Here is a 20,290-nt window from a genome sequence, read left to right as displayed (position 1 = left end):
TCTGTGGAACAGTTTCCAAAGTCATATTATATCAGGGTTTGAAAAAACTCTGGGTTTCTTTGAAAAAGCCCAGCCCACTTGGGTTTCTGATCAAATACCAGAGTTTTTCATGAAAGTCCAAGATTTTCCAGGTTTTTCCCGAGAATCATTTTAATCTGGATCCCTATTTATACGTTATATCAAACTTCTGCTTTGTTACTTATGCTTTTCATAGAGCTATATATAATAGTAAGTTGTGCATCTATTTTTTCTCAAATAAAATGTAAAAATTGTCAAATCTAAGGGGAAAAAATATATAATATTATATAATGTATTGAAAGAGGTGCAATTTAGATTACAGGTGTGCTTCAATTTTTAAACCCTTTTTTTTTTCTAAAATGATGAAAGTACAGAAAAGTGAAGGGCTCTAAAACAAAAGCATCTTTTATATTTTACTGGTAAAAATACTCAGCATTGCCTAGGTCAGTAATAATTATGAGAAACAATCGCTACTTTCTTTTGTTTTCTGTTTTAACTGCGAGAACCCAAAACACACTGACAACCCATCAAGTCCTGAGTTAAACACTAATTTAACAAAACGCGAAAGTCTTTAAAACTAAACCTACTCAGTTACGTTAGGTAGTTGTTTATTGGAGGCCCCGACTTCAAATGGTTATTAAAAAGTAAGAGATCATACCTAATTAGTTAGGTATTAAAATAATTCATCATATAGTAATTAAAATTAGTGTTTATTTTATAATTGGGTGTTTAGTTTAGTTGATTTTTGTACTGGAGTTGTAAAATAAATTTGATTTATACGTTTGGGTAGGAAATCATATGTAAGTATGGCTAATTATTTTTTATTTTTTAGTTCCTCTTTGTTTTTTGAAGTTGGTTCTTTTTTTATTTGAAAATATTTCCTACGTATGAATAACAAACACTTTAGTAATTAGTATGAAATTATTGAATGTTTTCTCTTCAAATTTACCCAGAGTAGCTTGCACTGAATTATCTTTTCTTATTAAGATATGCAACATAGTATTATATTAGAGTCATTTCACAGTACTTTTTCCAACTGTAGAGTGCAACATGACACTCTTCTTGCCATAACCATTTAATTTACTGTTTGATTAGCACATTGTTGTGTGTTTGTAGGGCTAACTCAAATTGAACTGATCCTTTAATCAAAGTGTAAATTTAATAGTAATGGCAAAATGAGTGTCATGCTGCTTACTCAACATTTGGACAAAATACTGTGAAGTGGCCCATTAACTTTTTTAAAAAAGAAACAGGATGCTCGCTGCCGCTCACCAAATCTCCAAGATTGCTGTACTGCCTTATTTGGTTCTCTAATACAGTTGAACTCTGTTAATTCGAATGCGGTTAATATGAAAACGCGGCTAGAATGAACGTTTTGTTAATTAAGTTTGATTTGCTATTAAACTGCATTAAAAATTTTGCAGATTTTTCTTAGAACAAAAGAAAGTTTCGGTTAAGACAAACTAAACTTCTGACCTTTGAACGGAAAAATTTCCCGATTGAATCCTTTTTTTTTTCTGATACTTTGTGTCATTGCAGAAAGCTCACTATGCATTTCTAATCCTTCTTTTGAGTAACTTTCTACCCATTTTAAATTATCAAGTGGTGATCACGTCGAATGCCTAATGCCATGTGCCGTCATATCTCCGTTTTGTCCATTATTTTTTTGCGAACAGATATCAATGAGATAAGCTCAAATTATTTTATTATTTTTTTTACATTTTTGAATAAAAATTACACTTTGGAGAATTTTTTTCAAAAATTGGATTTTTGATCATTTTTCGGAGTCACCGTTTTAGCATGAATTTAGAAAATCTCTCTAATTTCTTTATTTTTCAACCATTTAAGCTGAATTTGATATCAATTTCAAGCAAACCTTTTCTCTTTCAGTGTGAACGACTGAAAGTATTTTGTGAATAGTTGGGTGTTGCCACTCTTTATCTAAAGTCAGTTTTTATGCTTTTTCAATTGGGAGATTAAATCATATCTCAGGAGTACCTACTATGATCTGCATCAAATTTTTTTTTGTAGCATATTTCAATCATTTTCTTACTATGTAGAAAAAAGTAGAAGGGTGTTTTTTATTGTTTTGAACGTAAAGAATAAAGTGTTTTGCATAAAATACAAGTTTTCTATTGCTTTAAATTCCTTTTAAAGCCTAAAAAAGCCCAAAAACTTTTCAAAATGATTGATACTGGACTGTCGAAGGATAAAAATTGATTTGTATCAATAGTTAATCGTTAAAAAGTTGTTCACTTTGGAAAAGAATTGTGCAAAACCTCCTCTTCAGAGTTCACAAAAAAGAAAAAAGGAAGAAATAAAGAAAAACTTTTGATTGAAAGTGAACTAAATATCAAGAATAATAATTTAAAGAATAGTATAAAAAGCATTTCTGACAACATTATTTTGCACTTTTTTCAACATTAAAAGATGGGGGGGGGGGGAAAAAAAGAATCACTATTGAAAATTTTTTACAGCATAAATTTGTTTGGATTATATAACACCTGACAATGATCTTCCACTCTTAAAACACTCATGCAATACGCATCAGTCTTCTTTTGCTTTGAAAGTGAATCGACACATAGTAGGACTGGGCGATATACTGATATGTCGTCAAATATCAATATATATCTATTACTGCAGTAACAATACTTAGATTTCTATCTGTCCGATATGTCATTTGAAACAAATACGGGACAAAATTACGGAGAAATTGAAATACTAACTCAAAAATACATAATATTTGATAGTTCTGGTGATGGGTGAGTGTTTGAAATTTCAAGAAATTATCTGCATTCTTCAATCAGTAATTTAATATTTAATTATAGTAAAAGGGAAAATTAACAGGGCCGCCGAAGGTCAAGGTGAGCCCATTGTCAGTTTGGTCTCCAAATCCCATCCCCCTATAAAGTTTTCAAAAGCGAGGCCCTTCTAAGGACCGTGCTCCCTCTCCTGGGCCCTGAAAAGTGAATGCATGTTGGTTAAAAAAGCATCTTAATGCAACAATTAAATATTAACCAATTGAGGTATCAACACGATTCATAATTCTAATTAAACGTAAACCATTGATATTAAGCTGAATAAAAGGTTTGCAAAAAATACTGAAAAGAAATAATTGTATTTAAAAAAAATAAAAAACGAAAAAAACCTAATGAGACAACTTCTGTCTTATATTTATCTCACTCATCCCTTTCGAACCGCATAAAGAGGGAAAATATCGACTTCGTTCATAACACACGGCACTACTTGAAACCGTATGGAGTACGTATTCAAGTATGTATGCCAATTTTAAATTGTTATCGCTGGCAGCCCTGATGGAACGAAATTGAAACTGAAACTTCCGATATCCGTGTTGTCACCAGACAGATTCTATACGGTTTGGGGTCAAAATGTCGCCACCGAAATGTCGCGGGACAAAATGTCGTGGCCAAAATGTCGCCGGTCCAAAATGTCGCCGGCCCAAAATGTCGCCGGCCCAAAATGTCGCCGGTCCAAAATGTCGCCGGCCCGAAATGTCGCCTGTCCAAAATGTCGCCGGTCCAAAATGTCGTCGGTCCAAAATGTCGCCGGCCCAAAATGTCGCCGGCCCGAAATGTCGCCGGTCCAAAATGTCGCCGGCCCAAAATGTCGCCGGTCCAAAATGTCGCCGGCCCAAAATGTCGCCGGTCCACACTGTCGCCGGCCCAAAATGTCGCCAGTCAAAATGTCGCCGGTCCAAAATGTCGCCGTCTCAAAATGTCGCCGGTCCAAAATGTCGCCGGCCTAAAATTCGCTACTTCAATTTGTATGAAAAATTTAAATGTACGTCGATGCTTCCCAGCATAAAAGTTGGGAAAGAATATTAATTGCCTTTCAAAGTAAGTTCCTTCAAAAATTCCAAACGTTTTCTCCTGTCTTAATTCGTAAACATCAGATTAATTCCAGAAAATTAATAGTTTTCAGAAAAACATACGTTTTTCTGTATACTATTACAAACGTAAACATGTGAAAGGCTGCTGCGACGGAATTCTCTTTCTCGTTTAATCTGATTAATAATAATACTCAAGATGTAACGTAAAGGATCAAGATGTAACGCAAGGATTCAGACAAAAAATTGGTATGGAAGTAAAACTAAACTGTTCTAAATGCGAATGAAAGAATAGTGAGGTGCAATGTGAATATGGCAAGAGAATAGGCGGTTTGTGTTTTTTGGCGTAATGAAGTAAAAACAAATAACTCCTTCACTCTAGTATATTATTACGGTAGCGACAGGTCAGTCATTTAGGGGATCAGGCGGAATGGCCCTCGACTTTGAATTTTTTTTATATACAAGTGGAAGTGGTTTTTATAGGATTAAAGTAAGATCAAAACTGTTCTAATCAAGATCAAAATGTCGCAGATTCAAAATTCGCTCATTCAGTTGGTAAGAAAAATTTAAATGTACAAAAATGATGTTTAACGCCAAATTTGCAGAATAAATGGTTACTGCCTTTAATGAATGTCTCCGTTAAAAATGGGACTGGACTCCGTTAAAAATGGGACTGGACTAACTGAGTTTCTTGATAAATTCTAAAAAGATTATTCCGTTTTGATTCGCAACTCTCGGCTGTTTTTCAGCAAACAAATAGAATACAAGCGTTACGTTATCTTATTTCTTGTGACTCGCTATCTACCAACTGTAAAACGTTCTGACGGCGTTCAGTTCTGACGTTCGCTAAATTATTTTAAACTTTTCTTCAAGAATAGTGTGCGTTTGTATGTGGCCGATGTTTTGGGGCCATTCTACGTCAAAACCTGTAGTAAGAGTTCGAACGATACCCGCAAGTACCCATATATGATTTAGGGCTGCGTGGTTTTTTTGCGTCAATTCGTTCAAGATAGTAGAGTAACTGAACGTTTTCATCGATATGCGTGACTGTCATTGCTCAAAAAATGATGAACGGAATCAAATAAAATGTTAGGAAGCAGCAGGGGGACAGATTTTGGGGTCAATAACACCAGAGGGTGGAGCAATCGAATGTTTTTTTCCTTTCTTTTTTATTATCTGTGATTGATATATCTCAAAAAGTAATATTGTAGACCCTCGTTTTCAGCGGGTTTATTTTACGCGGTTTCGATTATACGCGGTTGAAGATTTGACACCTTTATTTTATTTACGCAGATGAGTTTCGGTTTTACGCAGATGCGGCAATGCAAACAGGTAACATTTTCCTCTCTTTCAAAACCCAAGCTTCTAAAGATTGCAGATTGCACGTAACTAACTGCATTTTGGCGTGCTAATAATCGAACTTGGGTCCTTGGAGACATTTTATGCGATTGGTTCCAGAGCTTTTTCCATCAGAAGTAAAGCGATTAAACTCACACAGTTGGTTTTTAGGAGTGACAAAGGAGGTCAAAACCAACGAGGATACCGACTCCGGTAACACACAACCAAAAACGCTCACATTGAAAATTTTCGAACCATCCGTAGACAATAGGAATGATCTTTCTGATTTGTTAGTGAAAGAAGATTCTATCATGGAAATGACGCAAGTGATCATGGATGCGTTAATGCTCCGCAAAGAATTGGAGGAAAAATTCTTAATGACTACCAAAAGACTATCATAGCCAGTTCTTCTTCATAAACAGAACACGAAATTAGTTTGTTTTCTTTATGCATATTATGCATAAAAATTGATATAAGTACACATTAAACTTATTATACAATTAGTCATCACTAGAATGAAGTATTTTTTTTAATCTACGAAACCTAATCCCTATTTTGACACTAATATTAGGTCTCAATTTACGCGGTTTCGATTAACGCAGCAATTCCGTGGAACATAACCCCCGCGTAAAACGAGGGTCTACTGTACAAGGGTTAAGACAAAATTTGGTCTACAGGTATATCTTAAAGGGCGAGTTGCTCATTTAGTTTTGGCTTCAGTCATCCCAAAAGGATGGATCACAGAATAATTTTTATCGTTTTATGTGACTGCTATATCTCAAGAAGTAATGCTAGGATTCATACAAAAATGTAGTATACAAGTGAAATTAAACGAAAACAAGCCTTATTTTTATTCTAAGTTGAGTTTCGTAATCCTTTACGTGAGTCAGTGTAATTAAATAAACAATGAAAAATATACTGAATTTAAATATGAGAGGTTGAGCATGATATCAATAAAATCTAAATTAGCCGTGTATTCGTCTCATTTTTGTAGCACTTTAACTAGCGTGAGTGTTAAATAAAAACTGAGTTTGCATTCTTATATAATTTGCGTAGTAAAAATTCACTAATTAAAACAGCAATTTTTTTGAGAGAGAAAAACTTATTTGTTTATTATTATTATTATCAATATTCTTTTCTTTCTGAATTACCAAGCTATATTGAGCTGGAACTATTACTTTTTGAAACTCATTTTAAAAATAAGTCTAGGTCAAAATTGATCTGAATAATCTCATTGATATCAGTTATTTCACCTTACATTATGATTTTTTTTCTTTTCTATTTAAAATTGGAAAATGTGATTAGCTGACAAGCGCTACTTCGCATGCATGAAAGTATCCTCTTGAAAAGCTTCAATAAAATAGCTGTTCTGAAATTGTCCCTTGATGTTCTATCGAACATATAAATTTCATGAATGTTGAGAATTGAAAATATTTGTCATCGCGTAGAGTCGTTTTTCAAAAATCTGAGTGAAAGACACCTGTTTTAGCAGTTACGGGTTTCATTGATTTCAAAAGATTTGACGGTGAACAATTCGACGTAATTTCAGAATTTTACTCATAAGAGATGGGAGTTCCCACGGCAATAATCTGTCATCTCTGTTAAACATTTGTTTTGTTGTCCCAAAATCCTGGTCGCAAAGGACATGCAAATGTCCTCTCAGAGGAAGATCTCGAGCAGTCTTGTTAAACTTCTTCAGTTTCATTTCCAGAAAAAGTCTCAGAACAGTTTTGATCTTACTTTAATCCTATAAAAACCACTTCCACTTGTATATAAAAAAAATTCAAAGTCGAGGGCCATTCCGCCTGATCCCCTAAATGACTGACTTGTCGCTACCGTAATAATATACTAGAGTGAAGGAGTTATTTGTTTTTACTTCATTACGCCAAAAAACACAAACCGCCTATTCTCTTGCCATATTCACATTGCGCCTCACTATTCTTTCATTCGCATTTAGAACAGTTTAGTTTTACTTCCATACCAATTTTTTGTCTGAATCCTTGCGTTACATCTTGATCCTTTACGTTACATCTTGAGTATTATTATTAATCAGATTAAACGAGAAAGAGAATTCCGTCGCAGCAGCCTTTCACATGTTTACGTTTGTAATAGTATACAGAAAAACGTATGTTTTTCTGAAAACTATTAATTTTCTGGAATTAATCTGATGTTTACGAATTAAGACAGGAGAAAACGTTTGGAATTTTTGAAGGAACTTACTTTGAAAGGCAATTAATATTCTTTCGCAACTTTTATACTGGAAAGCATCGACGTACATTTAAATTTTTCGTACAAATTGAAGTAGCGAATTTTAGGCCGGCGACATTTTGGACCGGCGACATTTTGGGACGGCGACATTTTGGACCGGCGACATTTTGACTGGCGACATTTTGGGCCGGCGACATTGTGGACCGGCGACATTTTGGACTGGCGACATTTTGGGCTGGCGACATTTTGGGCCGGCGACATTTTGGACCGGCGACATTTTGGGCCGGCGACATTTTAGACCGGCGACATTTTGGGACGGCGACATTTTGGACTGGCGACATTTCGGGCCGGCGACATTTTGGACTGGCGACATTTCGGGCCAGCGACATTTTGGACTGGCGACATTTTGGGCCGGCGACATTTTGGACCGGCGACATTTTGGGCCGGCGACATTTTGGCCGCAACATTTTGTCCCGCGACATTTTGTCCGCGACATTTTGGGCGTATACCTTCTATACATGTGCAGACATAGTGTTTTTTGTGTAAGTTCTACGCATAAGCAAAATTGGAGTTAAAATGACTATACGAATGCAAATTCTAGCTTCCACGGATATAGGTTTGTTTGTGAAAGTTCTACGCATTTACGTACTTGGGGTTTTTCGACTAATCATGAAAGTTCTACGCATTTACTTACTTGGGGTTTTTCGACTTATCAAACATAGGTTGTGGAATTGGGGTAGCATATATTAGGATTTCCGGTTTTCTGCGAAACATCGATTGTTGTAGAAAACTGAGAATAAACTTGCATTTCTGTACTTGTATGGTTTTTGCAAATTATGTAAAGGAAGAAAATTTTAATGTGCAAATGATTTAAATATTAATGTTATGCCCCTCCTCGAAAGTTTACATTTCACCTTTCACCCCCTCCCTAAAAATGTTATTCCCAAATAATGAAGTCTGTTTCACAAAGACTTGAAAATTTTCATTCCTTGTAAAATTTCACCAATTTGGTCTGTGCTTGTGACCCCAGTGGCACAAACGCCGTGACACGGCGACATCGTCGCAGACAACGAAACCCTATCGCGGACAGTTCTGTCCGCGCTAAAGAAAAAAACTGCGGAGGAAAAAAGAAAAAAAAGCTGTCTGCAACTGTCGGACATTTTATTTGCATGAACTTCTGACGCGAGGAGAGAAGGATCGCACACGTGACAGGCACGTAGCTAGAACTTTGTTAAGGGGGGGGGGGTCCAAGGTTGCACGAACTTCAAAAGAGGAGGCATGCTAAAGCAGAACTAGTAGCTGATAATTACACAAGACTAAGATAAATCCAATTAAAACTGATCATTATAATATGATAATTAACTAAAATTAATTAAATAATTGAAATTAATAGAGTCTTTAGTTAAAATTAGTTAACAAAAAGTTAATGTGTTAAGTGGTAAATTAATTATTGTCAGTTTGTAAATTAACATTAAACTGAAAATTATCACATACAAAGTTTTCAAATATGGGTGAACCTCTGTCCTCCTGAAAATAAGTGATATATTTTCTATTAATAAAAAGGCCACAATAACAGAAAAATGGAAAACGAAAACTGTTCTAGAAATTACTTGGAAAATGCATGCGATAATTTAATAAAATATTAAAGCTTTGTAATATATTTCAACAAAATATGTACATTTGTACTTATGCCATTTTATTTGAAAACTAGAAAGTCACCCGTCAAGGCATGATGGGTGAAAATTGCTTTAACTCTTCTTCATTTGAACGAAGCAATTGCCTGTTTGGTAATATTTTGATAGTTGAAATTTTAACTCTAACACCAGTGGATTAACCCTAAACTCCAGTAGATAACGTTCATTGTTTTCGTTTCTTCATTCCTCTGATATGACACAGTCTTACCAGTAAAACTGTTCAAGTTACCGGATCGAGTTCAGCCTTGTCACAATAAAGCCTTTCCTTGCATGTTAAACATTACCAAAACATATTATCGAATTACATATCATGCCGTGGTGCGAATTCATTGTTGAAACACGCGGGTTACTCGATCATCGGCATTATTGATATGAGGATAAATAAATCTATATCTATGGAGTCGAATGTATAACTATATGAATGTTACATAACGTAAACCTGTCCGATTTGTACAACATTTCAGGCAAAATCCCATTAAAAAGCTTGAATTAGTTTTTATTTATTTACATTTATAATATTTTTTTGATAACACGAAATAGAATGATATTTCCAATCTTATCCGTTTTCTAATTATCATTCCTAATCATCAATTAAAAGCTTGAACAAACTATTAACTCTTTGAGGAACGGAGGCTTCCTTTGTTGCAACCATTTTTTATATATATATTTTTTCTTTCTTCAGCCAACTGACACAGTGATTTCAGTTAGCTGAAAGAAAAAGAGAAGCAAGAAATAAATGGTGTTCTCAAGTGAAGTCGCTATTCCTCAAAGGATGAAAGCTGTTCGAAAAAATTTTAAATATCGGAAAAGGCGTATTGCCGTTTTTTATCATTATTTTTTTCTTTCTAACGGGGCTGTGTTAGAGACTTTAACCTTTTGTGGAACAAGTGCGAACCAACGATATGGCATCCAGTCATTTATATGCCACCATTAAGGCGCGGATGTGAATGTCACAGGAAAATTTGATGCCCAGTTTCCACCAGATGGAGACACCTGAGCTCTCTTCGATGCGAAACTGCAAAAGGAATTTACTTTTGTCAAGAGTATTCACAGTCAAACGACCTAAGGGATCTTTTACATGCCGATTAATGGAATGTATTCCTAATGAATTAAATAAGGCATCTGTGTAATTTTATTTTAACAACATGTTAATTTTAACAACAATACATATCATATTTTATGATGCAGGTATTGATTTTTTTTCTTCAATACGATGTTAGCAAAACACTCTATTGCAAGAAATAGTAAATATCTTTAGCTTGAAGAAAATAAGTGTTTAAAAAAAAGGCAATATATAAAAGAAAAGCTCAAAAACATTTACCTCGTATTCATCTTTTTTGTTTCTTTGCTTGTAACGCAGCAAATAGCGGTAATTTTCACCTAGTAATTTATAGTTAAATGCATATGCCTGTTTTTTGTTACGTTTAATGCTACCTTCACAATTTACTAAAGATGGATGCATAGATGCTAGCCAGTGAATAACAATCAGAAAATGTATACCAATGATGCAAATACAAATATATTTTATGGAACAACATCGAATAAGATTTTTTTTCGTCAATTAAAAACTAACTGTTTTTCTTTTGGGATCATAGAATCACAATTCAGTAATATTTAAAAGTAATAATTTCTAATAAATTACTTATTACATGCGTTAATATGGTCAAACTTGTAATTTCATAAACTGATCACAGTAAAATATTCAAGTAATTTTCAATTTAATTTTTCTATAAAACTTTGATACCGTAAAAAGTTTGTTACATCAACTTCAAGTTTTATTTATTCATTTATTTTATTTATTTTACCTTCAAACACGATTTTTTTTTTGGGGGGGGGGGCATTTAATATGTTTCATGGTCATGCTTAAATATTGGGGGGGAAAACATCAGTAAAAAATCTACGTAATTTGTTATTCAGACAGGAGAGAGATGTTAAAAGTAATCTAAAAGTTCAAGTAAAATTTTTATCAAAATATGAAATGAATCTGAAATGAACCATGCCAAAAATATAGAGTTAAAATGAAAAAAAAATCAATAAATATTTTTCTCATCCTCAAACACACGAAATGTGTAGAATTTCTTTTTTCGCTGCTGGCTTAGAATCTAAAATTAGTTTTTAAATGGAAAACACATTAACATGTAAAATTGCTCGTATTATCAAGAAAACTTTAAAAGGGAGCACTGCGACTTACCTAGTTTGGGTAAACTTAATTTTCTTTTGCATACAATTTTGTTCAAGATATGTTTCCTATAAGTATGACGTAGGTAAAAACTGCGTGTTAAATCAGAAAAGAATCGGAATTCAATTACTGATTCACCAGGAACGCACCTCACTTTGGCTGTCTTTCGTACAACATGCGTCTACGAAATCCACGAAAATCCAAAAAGAAAAGAGAAAGAAATAAAGAAAACCACGCCAATGAGACTATGGGATACGGCGGAAGTGACAATAAATGCTTGTTTTTACTTTGCCAAGGGCAATTTGATGGACCAAGGAGAGGGGCTGAATTTCAAGGTCACAGGACCCAGCTGGTTTGAAAGTCGAAAGGGACATTTCCCCGTTTCGGACGGAGTAGGTGACACAGCAAAAAGCAGACAAAAATTGGGAACCTGCGCTTGTTGCACGAGGTTCTCGTGTTCTGAATTGACTCAAGCGCTGAGAAAATTGCCGATTACTGGGAATATTTAAGGGGAGAGAATGCTGCGTTTTATAAAATCATTAACTTTCGAAAAAATTTCGTTGATGCGAGATGGAACAACTGATAAAAAAGGAGAGGGGTCTCTAGGAAGGGGGGGTCCCGACCCCATGGACTCACCCCTTGGCTACGTCCTTGCACGTGAGCATATGATCGTTTGGCGACCTGCGGTGGCACGTATAAACCAAAACAAAACGATCTTTTTCAAATTGTTTACCGGAGAAGCAAATCTGAAATAAAAAAAAAAAATGCATATTTCTCTGTACAAAAAAAAAAAAAGTCAGCACATTTCTATGATGCAAGCGAGAAATAACTAATAACATAGTGAATAATTTTCTTTGTTTGTTTTATCATATCGTTAGCAGTGGTGCTGTTATAAAGTTCTCTGAAAATGCAGTGTAAAGACATTTTTTTCTCGCTAATGACTTTAAAAAAAAAGCATTTATCAGCGAATTGAAATGTGATAGCTTCAAATAGGGTTACCAGTTTTAAAATTATCGTTCTAAAATTATTTTTCATTGATAAACTTTTTATTTACCGTTTTTACACTTTTAAAGCTTTCATTTTGAAATATACAATCTGATTGCATCCGATACGAGAATCGAACTTCTTTTTTTTTTTTCAAGTTAACTTCAGTTCTTCTGCCCTTATATAGAAGTTTGGTAAGACCCCATTTGGAGTATGCTGTTCAGTTTTGGTCTCCTTATCTTAAGAAAGACATTAATGTATTGGAAAGGGTTCAAAGGCAGGCTACAAGGCTAATAAGTGGACTTTCACACTTAGATTATGATTCCAGGCTTAGAAGGCTAAAAATGTACAGTCTTGAGCAAAGACGAGACCGAGGGGACATGATTCAGTTGTTTAAATTTATTAAAATGAAAGATGTTGCGGGGCTGGAGTTTAGCACTGAAAACAGGACTTGGGTCATTGTTTTAAGCTGTTTAAATCTCAGGCTAACATGGATATTAGGAAAAATTATTATTTTAGCAGGATAGTGGAACCTTGGAACAGCTTACCGGAAGAGGTGGTAATGAGCAAGGGAGTAGATAGTTTTAAGAGGGCCATTGGTCTTCACTGGGGATTGTAAATTGACCAGGACCAGTCTAGCTGGGTCCAGAACCTGTTGCTGGTCGTCACTTTTGTATTTAAATAAATGAAAAGTCTATTTAAACCATCATTTCAAGATTTTAAAACGAAATTCCGTTTTTGTGCATGAGTCAAAAATTTAAATGCTTTAATTTTAGTTTTGCTGCAACTGTGTCGATAAATATTAAAGATATGTTTATCACAAGATTCTAAAACGCAATTCTAAAATCCTTTTTAAAAAATAATTCTTTTATGAGCCGTTTTTTATACTTTTTGAGCCTTCACTTTGAGAATTGCAATCTCTTTGCATCCGCTTTGAGAATCGGATTTTTCGATTTTTTGATGTTTAGTACGCTTTGCTAAGAGATAAACAAATAAATTCTCCTTTTATTTTTTTGAAATCGCGAAATTTAGATATTTTTAACGAAATTCTGAGACATTTAAGAGTTTCAAAGAGTTAAATGCTCAACCACTGCTTGATTTGTTTTTTCAATTATTTAAAGGAAATTAATATTATTAACAGAAAAAAAAATCATGAAAACACCTATTTTGAAATTTTATTTTACAATCCCCCCTCCCACCAAAAGTATTTAATTTTTTCCAAAATAAATTGATTTTTCACCAAAAAAAGGACCTAGTGAAAAATCCTGCACGGTCCTTGTTCAATAGCCAACGCATGTTTGCAAATGTCCCACCAAGGATAAGGGGGCGGGGGTCATCAAATTGCACCATTGAAACTTTTAGGGGTAGAGAATTTGAGAAAGATTTTTGGCTCAGTTTAGGGGGGGGGGTTGCTCTTGAGAGGGGAGTGCTTCATAGAATTTAGGAAGGTGCATGGGGGGGGGGGTGACACCTCCTTTTTTATTTCAAAAGTAATTATTCAAAAACAACTTAATTTTTTTATTGAAACCACACTCAAAATTTTGCAGACAGATTAGAAAGTTCTAAAAGCATGTCGCAGACAGCACCAAAACTTTCTGCCACTGGGCTTGTGACCCCCCCCCCCCCACGAGCGGGAGGAGGGTCGTTGTAGCGAATATTATTGAAAAAATTACAGAAATACTACTTACCGAGGACTTTTATCAATTGCAGATCTTGATATGCATAGATGTATGTCCAAGTGCCTCCCCCCCCAAAAAAATTACCTCCTCAATTAAAACGCCCCCCCCCCCCCAAAAAAAGTAAACATGACATCTTGTATAAAGAGACTAAAATCCGTTTAAAAAACCTTCATTAATTATTTCAATGGTAAAGTCTGTCTCATGCCTTCCCTCCCCCCAAATAGGGGAACTCCTACTTCAGCTATTATTATTAGAATAAATTACTGAAATGGCAAAGAAAAAAAACTAAAAGCAAGGAAATTCTCATTTCTAAGGGGGATTGGATCCCCCCTTGCCCCCTATATGGGCGCCCTTGTCCCCTAGTGAAGAGTCTAAAATCTTTTAAAATAACTCCTCTGATAGTTTCAGTGGTATTGTCAGCCTCATGCCCCCCCCCCTTCAAATGGGCACCCCAGCTTTATCATTAGAATAAATTGCTGGAATATTTACATTTCAAGATTTTCGTAGGTTTTTCTCTACTGCAGATCTTAATATATAGATCATGATGCTCGGGGGGCCAATCCCTAATAAGTGCGATGGCCCCTCTCATTTTTAATTTTACTGACCCCCCCCCCCCTCTCCCCCGCCCTAAAAAAACGAGTCCCTACTTAAGAGACTAAAATACTTTAAATTAAGTTCCCTGATAATTTCAATGGCATAGTCAACTTGAAGACCCTTCCCTCACCCCCTCCCCCCCCCCACCGAATGGGTACCCTGCTCTAGGCATTATTATTCTTCTAAATTGCTGAAATATTTACATTTCAAGATTTTCGTAGGTTTTTCTCTACTGCAGATTTTAATATATAGATCATGATGCTCGGGCTGCCAATCCCTAAGAAGTGCAATAGCTCCCCTCATTTTTAATTTACCTCCCCCCCCCCCAAAAAAAAACAAGAGTTCCTACTTAAGAGACTAAAACACTTTTAAAATAAGTTCCCTGATAATTTCAAAGGCATAGTCAACTTTAGGACCCTTCCCTCACCCCCCCCCCTATTTAATGGGTACCCTGCTCTAGGCATTATTATTTGTCTAAATTGAGGGAACATTTGCTTACCAAGATGTTCGATGACTTTTCTGTATACTAGATCTTATGTATGTGATGTAGCTGGGGTGCCATTTTTCCTCTCCTTGTGCAGTGGCTCCCCTCAATTTTATCACCCCCCCCCTCTGAAACACAAGAAAAACGCCACCATCTTTTTAATGGATTAGAATCCTTCTGTAAAAAATTTAATGGCATTGTCTGCATCATGACCTCCCTCCCCCCTTCAACGGCTGTTGTTATTATATACTAGCTGTACCCGACGTGCGTTGCTACGCCAACAAAAAAAATACATCATTATACTGATTTTCATGACAATCGGTGAACGGGGCAGAAGTTGCTACTCTGCAGTGCCACCTGGTGGCGAGTGGCTTCAATGAGCATATTAATGCACCTTCTCCATGGAGAAATACATATATATAGCAATTTTCATAATAATCGGTCCAGGTATCAAGTGAAGCCGTGACTATACTCAAATTTTGTACTCACGCAGTTTGCAAGATCAATCAATCGCTAAAAATATCAAATAGAAAAAGTTTTCAATTCCCCCGTTGCATGAAAAGCCATAAAACAATAAAGAAAGAATTTATTTGTTCAAACTCAAGAAAAATGGCAACAGCTAACTTCTTATCAATGAGATCTTTCACGCGAATTAATTTCGGCAGCCGATAATTTTATTCGTATTTATCCAATGGATTGTGACTTAAATTGGAATAAAAAAGGAACTATCGATCGGATTTTTTTCGAACTGGTCTATAAACATTCCCAGTACCAAAAATAACAAACGGTGAAAGTTTAAGCCAAATATGCCGGGTAGTTTTTGAGTTCATGGATGACATAGAAACAAACATTCATTTTTATATATATAGATTGCTATTATTATTCCTATAAATTCCCCTCCCCCTTCAAATTTATTGCGCTTTCCCCAAAACGCAACCTTTTATTGAAGAGACTAAACTCCTTTTAAAATAACTTCTCGGATAATTTCAATTGTATACTAAGCATCAAGCCCCCCCCCCCCCTAAATGGGCACGCATGCTTTAGCTATTATTATTCGAATAAACCAATGGAATGTTATCTTTTCAAGATGTCCAATGGTGTTTCTCAGTAGCATATCTTAATATGCAGATGACGCAGATAACAAGAATTGCGACCCACTAATAAAAAGACTTACATTCTTCTAAAGTAATTTCTCCAAACGTTTCTGTGATATAATCTGCCTCGTGACCCCCCCCCCCCCCGACACAAACACATGAGAACCCTTGCTGTAGCTATATTATTAGAATTAATTGCTAATATTTTTTCACCAAGATGGCCTATGGCTTTTCTCTGTTGTAAATACTTTGAAGTCCCCCCTCCCATAAAATGTTGAATTTAACAACCTAAATGTATCGAAAATATTGATATTTTGAGTGTGATATATCACGGTATTAAAATTCTGATATCACCCAGCCCTAACACATAGCTTTCGACGATTATAAAATGTGAAAAGAAAGGCATGCTTGTGCAGACTGCATTTAATTAAAAAATTTACTATTTCTTTTGTATCAAAATATGAGAAAATCAGAATTTCTATTAATAAGTTTCAAAGAGATGTTAAAATATACTTCAATCAGCAAAAATAATCTTCTTTAGAGAAATCTAGAATTGTGCTGCATGAGTATTGTAAGTGTGGAAGATTCTTGTCAGGTGTAACGTAATCCAAAAAAGATTGTGCTATGAAAACTTTTCAATAGTATATTGTTTTTTTTTTTATCTTTTAATGTTGTTTGTTCGGTTGTAACAATTGTATGAATGTAGGCAAGAATACTAAGATTTACTTAAACCTATTATATTCACTTAACATATGTACAGTAAATTAAAATAACATTGTAAATAAAATTAAAACCCTTCTTGGTTTTATAAAAGTTCTGTGAGATGCAGTGTAACGGACAAGTGTCCGAATGCTGTTGAGATACATCAGGTAGGAAGCCACCCGTTCTCACGGAGCTTAGCTGTTTTATGCTCACAATCACGTGTGCTGCCCTCTGCGGACAGCGCATTTGCAATTCAGAGTAGGCAAATGTCAAAAAAAAAAAAAAAAAAAGCAAAATAATGCCATTAGAAGTATTTTTTGCAATATTCTTCAAATTATTATTATTAATATTTAGTACTCTTTCAATCAATGGTGTTTTTTTTTTTTTTTTTTTTTTTTTTTGTGAACTTTGAAACTGGGGTTTTTACTTTGAAACTGAGGTTTTTGCACAATTCTTCTCCAAAGCGAACAACTTTTTAGCGATTAACTATTGATACAAATCAATTTTTATACTTTGACAGTACAGTATTTTTTATTCTGAAAAGTTTTTGGGCTTTTTTAAGCTTAAAAGGGATTTAAAGCAATAGAAAACTTGTATTTTCTGCAAAACACATTTTACTTTTTTGTTTCAAAGCAACTAAAAACACCCTTCTACTTGTTTCTACATAGCAAGAGAATGATTTAAATATGCTACAAAAAAAAATTGATGCAGATCATACAAGGTACTCCGGAGATATGACTTCTTTAATCTCCCAAATGAAAAAGCATAAAAACTGACTTTACATAAAGAATGGCAACACCCAACTATTCGCAGAATACTTTCTGTCATTCACACTGAAAGAGAAAAGTATTTGCTTGAAATTGATACCAAATTCTGCTTAATTGGTTGAAAAATAAAGAAATTAGAGAGATTTTTTAAATTCATGCCAAAATGGTGACTCTGAAAAATGATCAAAATCAAATTTTTGAAACAATTCTCCAAAGTGTAATTTTCATTCCAAAAATGTTAAAAAAATAATAATAATTTGAGCTTATCTCATAGATATCTATTCGTAAAAAAATAACAGAAAATCAAAGACATGACGGCACGGCCGACTATTTAATTTAGGCGATTTGACGTGGAATGATCCAGATTTTATTGTACTAAGGTAAAAGGATTCACCCCAAAACTTAATATTGGATTTCTTTATTGTTTTTTTTTTTCAAATCCGCTTATCTATTGTTTTATTTACATGAAATACACCTCCAGCTTAGTCAATTCCAGCCAAGGACTGCAGTTTCGTGCTTATTAGCACTCATCAGCCCGGCATAGGAGTGACTGAGCTGGATGTGGAAAACTTACTGAACATTGTTTTACTTATTTTTGATCAGATGGCTTCATGCATCTAGGATGCTAATATGATTTTTCCTAAAGTCTTTGTTTCATTTCTGACTGATACAGGGTGGCGACAGATCAGGGAAAAGTAGAGAAGTTTATTAATAAGGGATAAATCAGTGAAATATCAGGGAATTTCGAGGTAAAAAAATTCAGAGAAAATGAATTAAATGAAAGAAAAAAAATATTTCTTTTTGTTGTGCAAAATTCAATTCCCTAATTCCCTATGCATTTTCCACCAATTTTCTGTTTAAAAAAAGTAAAATTAATGAGGTGTGATTGCGCTGCCGCATTTCTGCATCCTTTTTCCTCAATGTCAAAGTTTTTAATCTTAACTTATTAAAAACAGGATGAACTTTCTAAAATTGCTTCTGTGTTTGTAAAGTTGTTTATTTTACGTAGCTTGAATTTTTCTTTTACGCATTCCATGCTGTGTAAAATAAACAACCCTACAGGCAAAGAGAAAACCGTCATTAATGCCTTAGCTCCCTTGCCTTTACTCATTGCCTTGAAGTAATTAACTTACTGTAATCACGGTTTCAAGAAGAAATCTTTGTTTTTTATATGAATACTGATAAAAGCTTAAAAGTTATTGCGTCTTCACGTTTTTAATATAATGGTTTAAGTTGAATGCAAAATCAACTTTGTTTTTTGCCATCGTTTTATTCACTGTCGCTGTATGAGATTACACGAAGGCTTTTTTTCCAGACTTTTAAAGCCAAGTTATATCCACACACACACACACACACACACATATAGTTTGAAATTGATTGTTTTTTGCATTTCAATGTTTGTTACAAAAGTAATCTAAGATTTTTTATCAACAAATAATGAAATCACTTGAAATTGAGTTACTTTGTGTACATAACTAAATATTTTTACTATTTTTAAATAGTTAAAATACTGTATTCATTCTCGAAAACCAAAGCTCTTGATTGGAGAATAGCTTAATATGACTGGTTATTAAAGGGTTTCAATTTGTTTTACATAAATATGTCTATTATTTACTTAAGTACATCTACATTACTTCTATATTTTCATTATTACTTGTTATTCTTGCCGCAATAATTATACTGCTTGAAAATTTAGTTAAAAGTTATTTCCATATAAACTTAATAGTTTTATCACGATTAGATATGCCTTTAAGAGTGAGTTTAATAGTTTCATAGAATTCTTATGCTAACTGGTTACTGGAAGTAAAGTATTTGTTTTAGAATTCCTATAATATTTCCCTATAGATAATTTAATGTACTCTTTTTACTAGAAAAAGGAACAACTTTTCAAAATATATTTTTAATTAACAGCTTAATACGTTTTGAACTTGTTAAACTCTGCATTTTATTAAATATGCAATAGTTTTTAAGTAGGGCAAAGAAAGGAAACCTTATCATTGGTAATGTAAATCAGGGAAATTTGGTAAAGTTAATCAGGAAAAAGTTAGGGAACTTTTTTCACAGTTCCTGTCGCCACCCTTTGATACTCTTTGGAACAATTTCAAACCAAATTTCATTTGCATGCTTCAGTGTATTGTGAGAAATAGTCACTCCTAGAGATGAAAACAGTCGGAAAAAACGGGAAAAAAACGTTTTTTTTCCGAAGAAGTAAATTTCCACTTCGGAAAAATTGAAAAAAAAAATGAATTTTTTCAACTTTTCAGGGTTTTAATTGAAATTTTCAGCAAAAAGTGATTAGAAAATTTTCCCACTTAAATTCTGATGCAATTCCCCCTTCCCCCGTTTTATGTTAAAATACTGTCTAACCTTAATGCAAGTTTTTGTATGATAATATAATTTGCATATATATATCAAAAAACGGTTTTCCTTCTTCATAAAACAAACAAGCATAACATCAACCACAAAACTATGTTTCTGCTGACTGCAAATCAAATGTAGGTACAGGGTGCGGCAAAAAAAACCTGGGCAAGCAATTTTCCATGAAACTTTATTTAAAATGAATAAATTAACAAAACACAAAAAATAATAATATGAGTAGACCTTTAGCAATCAATAAATTTAATTGGTTTCAAACTAGCAGCCTTTTGCAGTAACACAGAGATGCAACTGCTGATTGAATTTTTTCATTCAAGCGCCACAAG

At 34.2% G+C, this 20,290-nt stretch overlaps 1 protein-coding gene across 3 annotated transcripts in view; it reads left to right on the top strand.

Moving 5' to 3' along the window:
- The window catches only part of LOC129235200 (uncharacterized), a 138,446-nt gene that overhangs the window by 102,713 nt on the left and 15,443 nt on the right, over nucleotides 1-20,290 (top strand). The gene's annotated exons all lie outside the window — the stretch shown is intronic.

This window comes from Uloborus diversus, chromosome 2 (assembly GCF_026930045.1).
Source record: "Uloborus diversus isolate 005 chromosome 2, Udiv.v.3.1, whole genome shotgun sequence".
NCBI lineage: Eukaryota > Metazoa > Arthropoda > Arachnida > Araneae > Uloboridae > Uloborus > Uloborus diversus.
The sequence above is the reverse complement of the archived record's forward strand: the minus strand, read 5'-3'. Positions and strand labels throughout refer to the sequence as shown.